Source organism: Mastomys coucha, unplaced genomic scaffold (genome assembly GCF_008632895.1).
Source record: "Mastomys coucha isolate ucsf_1 unplaced genomic scaffold, UCSF_Mcou_1 pScaffold18, whole genome shotgun sequence".
NCBI classification, from domain to species: domain Eukaryota; kingdom Metazoa; phylum Chordata; class Mammalia; order Rodentia; family Muridae; genus Mastomys; species Mastomys coucha.
Genome location: NW_022196900.1, coordinates 87,226,061 through 87,229,969, shown reverse-complemented (window position 1 = coordinate 87,229,969; position 3,909 = coordinate 87,226,061).

Sequence of the window (3,909 nt, the reverse complement as noted above, 5' to 3'; positions counted from 1 at the left end):
AGTTTGTTTTCTTTGTTTTGGGGGACAGAAGTCAGCCCAGGAGCCATCAATCTTGTTTTCTGAGGACCTCTCACTGGGACCTGGAGCTTGCTGGATCAACTAGGTTGGTTATCCAGTGACCACAGGGATCCTCTCTTCTCCACCTCCCCCATGGTGAGATGACAAGAACTTGGTACCAATTTCACACAGATCCTGGAAATTAAACTCGGGTCCCCGTGCTTGCACAAGAGCCACCTTCCCTGCCTTACGCTTACTCGTCTCTGTTTTGCTTAGCTCATTTTTATTAGTATGCATTAACTTTACATAGCCATGGAGTAGTGTGACAGGTCCCTATGCACATACAGCACACACAGATCAGATCCAGCTCTCCCCATCTTCCCTTTCCCAGCCTTCAGTGATAAGCACCATTCTCTGTTGCCGTTCACTTCTCCCTATCCATGAGAACAAACACGTCTGCTTGCCTGTCTACAGCTACTTCTTCCACCTAGCCTGAAGTCCTCCAGTCTCAGCCATGTTGCCACCAATGATAGGATTTCCTTCTTTGTGACTGAATAATATTCCCTTTGCACATGCATACACATTCTCCTTCTTGTGGAGATGGACTGATTCTGATCTCAGCCATTTGTGCTCAGCGCTGTCATGAACAGAGGCAGGGTCTCCTTAGGTTGCTGGATTCCTTTGCCAATGCCACTCACTCCCACGACAGCAGGTGGATTCCCAGAAAGAAGTTGATGTATGACAATCACCTCCATCCCTCCCAACCCTGGACATCTACTCCCTCCATGCCTGCAAAGTGGCATTGTCACAACACCTCACCTTGAAGAGTCCTAGGCATGTAGACACACAGAGTGACACAGTGCCAAGCTGCTGGGTTTTGCTCTATTTTACTTTATTTTTCTTCCCAACCAGCTCATCTGACACCATGTCAATCAACTTGAAATCCAGGATGCAGCTTCTCCCTCCATCTCTCCCTCCTCCTACCAAAGCACAGCTGCCTGGATAATCCTCTTGATCCCAAGCCTGTATTGGGCTCTCAACAGCAGCCTACTCCACCCCTCACATAGAATCCTTGGTGAACGAGGACACCTGAACCCCCAAAACCTCCGATCCCCCCCACTCACACACTCCTTCCTTCTGAAAGACTCGGGCTGCATCACCACAGGCAAGCCTCTGTCCCAGTCATGGTTTCATTTCCCCCTCTGTACAGTGGGACCCAGAGACCACTCTGCATCACTGAGAAGTCTCAGGGTCTGTGGCTTACAGAACAGGACAGTCCTTCCCTGCACTACCAACCCAGAGTCAGCACATGGTAGGACCACAGCACTGACTTCATCAGACCTGCCAGTCACAGGTCCAGGCTCGGCATCACCTTCCTGCCTCCCACAAGTGCATCTGTACCTTCCATACTCCAACCACCAGGACCACAACAACAGCGGGGACTGGGGGTTTCTGTCCAACCTGGGACCAATATTCCAGCAGTCAGGGGACCATCCTTCTCTCTGGGAAAGATGTTATCACCACCTGAGAAGATTCAGTAAGACAGACCTGACATTAGGCAGGGACTGCTCTCTGGTAAAAGCTGCCTGTCACTCCTGTCCTGGCTCTCTCCCCTCCCCTGACTCCCACAAGCCTGTGACACTCCCAAGCAACTAGCTGAGAAGCATGACTTTTGTCTGTCTATCTGTCTGTCTGTCTGTCTGTCTGTCTGTCTGTCTCTCTCTCTCTCTCTCTCTCTCTCTCTCTCTCTCTCTCTCTCTGTGGCTGTCTGTCTGGCTCTCTGTCGGTCTCTCTGTCTATCTCTCTCTGTCTCTGTCTCTCTATCTCTTTCTGTTTCTCTGTGTGTTTATGTCTGTCTCTCTGCCTTTCTCTGTGTGTCTATCTCTGTGTCTGTCTCTCTCTGTCTTTGTCTCTTTCTGTCTCTCTCTATCTCTCTATCTCTGTCTCTCTGTCTGCCTCTCCCTGTCTCTGTCTCTGCCTCTGCCTCCCTCCCTCCCTCCCTCCCTACCCCTCCTACCCTTCTTCTCTCTCTCTCTCTCTCTCTCTCTCTCTCTCTCTCTCTCTCTCTCTCTCTCTCTCACCTGCCAGAGCCCGGAGAGGGAGCTTGACCTGCAGACAATGGCTGTGTGACCACACCCATTTCCCATCACTTAAAGGACCAGAACCGAACCCAGGAGAACCAATCATATGTGGGTTTGGGCTTAAGAGCTAAACCCTATTCCCCACCTGCCATGTGGACAGAATGAAGGTAAGGCTGGACCAGAGAGATTTGCTGAAAAGCTACAGAGCTAGGACAAACCAGGGAGTCAGCATCCCCAGGATCCACTCTTTACTCTCTCATCCTTGGATCCCTTCTGGCTTTGACAAGGCTAGACTGGGATTTCTACCCCTGCAGAGAGGACATCCCTGCAGGCCACCCTTGCTCCCTGTCAACTCCATCAGCTCTGTCCCCTCCTCTTGGCTCCTTTGTCCCCTACACCTTATGCCCGCCACTGTCCTCTCTAGGCCTTTTCTGGACATGGCTGTGAGGCAAGGTGGAGAGCCAAGAGGACAAGATTGCAGTCTGGGCATTAAGAAGGGTGGGGCTCCATTCAGAAAGATGAGATAGCAATGTGGAACAAGCAAGCTTGGGGACTGTGGGGACCGTGGGCATCGGCTCGGTTAGGGATGTGTCCACTGAGATGCGCATTAGACTGTGCAAGGGGTACATAAAGCAGGAGGCAGGACTTGACAGCCTGTAACCAAGGCCAGAAAGAACATGACTGTTCTAACTTCTCCACTTGGCAGACTCCTATTAGTCCACAAAACCCAGATCTGAGGTCTCCTCTTCGGGAAAACGCCCCCCTGGCTTTCCCCCATCCCTATGGAGAAAAATCTGGGTCCAACTCCTGCGCTCTGTAGCTACCTCTCCATGGGTTACAGCTGGCCACACTGTGATGCAGTGATCAGGCCCCTGTGTCTCCCCGGCGTAAACAGGATTGAGACCCTGTGGAAAGGCCAGCAGGCACTTCCAAAGACAAGATGAGATACTCAGCACCCACTAGGACCTGCGCCTTCTCTCCCCTCCTCTTTTTATCAGAGTTCCTAGTGCTGGGGATCCCACTAGTCCTGTGACCCAAGGAGTCAACTACAACAGATGCATCCGAGCTGGGTGCCCTGTTCCCTGCACCCTCCCACAAGCTGCTGCAGCCCAGAGGCACGGTCTACAGACAGGGAGAAATCCTGCCTGTTTGGGTTCCCAAGCCCTCATGCTTCTCCCCCGGGAGCTCTGAGGCACCTGAAACCTGAGCCATAAATGGGCATAGGACCATTAGCAGAGCCTGCTGCCCTGGGGATCTCAGATCTGCACCTAGGCAGAGATGGCCGCACTTCACCCTTTTCTTCTAACAAATCCGGATGCTTTTGTCAGAGCTGAATATTATGAAAGGAGCAGTGTACACAAATGTCCAAGCTCTGACACCTGCTCTCTGACTCTGTGGGACTCTTGGTCCCTCTGGGTCCTCCCGCTGCCCAGCAGAAGGTTGTCAGGTACCAGCTGGTGCCCTCAGAGCCCTGGATGTCTATTCCCAGCACAGACAATAGACGAATCTTTCCTCTTTTTTTCCTCCTTTTCTTCTTTCCATGTTCTGCCTCTCTTCCCCTGTTCTTCCTTTGCTGCCTGTAATCAGTGAGATCTGAGAGGTATGCCCCAGAATGATGCCACGACCCTCCCTTAATCAGGGCCAATTCCCCTGTTGCCGAGTCCAGAGACCAGGGTGGGGAGATCAAAGACCAGAAGATGCTAACCATAATTAACACTTCCCTGCTTTGCAGAAATGGGATGTGAAATCCAGGTATATTCTTCCACGGGAGCTTTAGCAGATGAGAGAGTCTAGGGCAGCTCACCAGGAGCCCCCATAGGCCTAGTAAAAA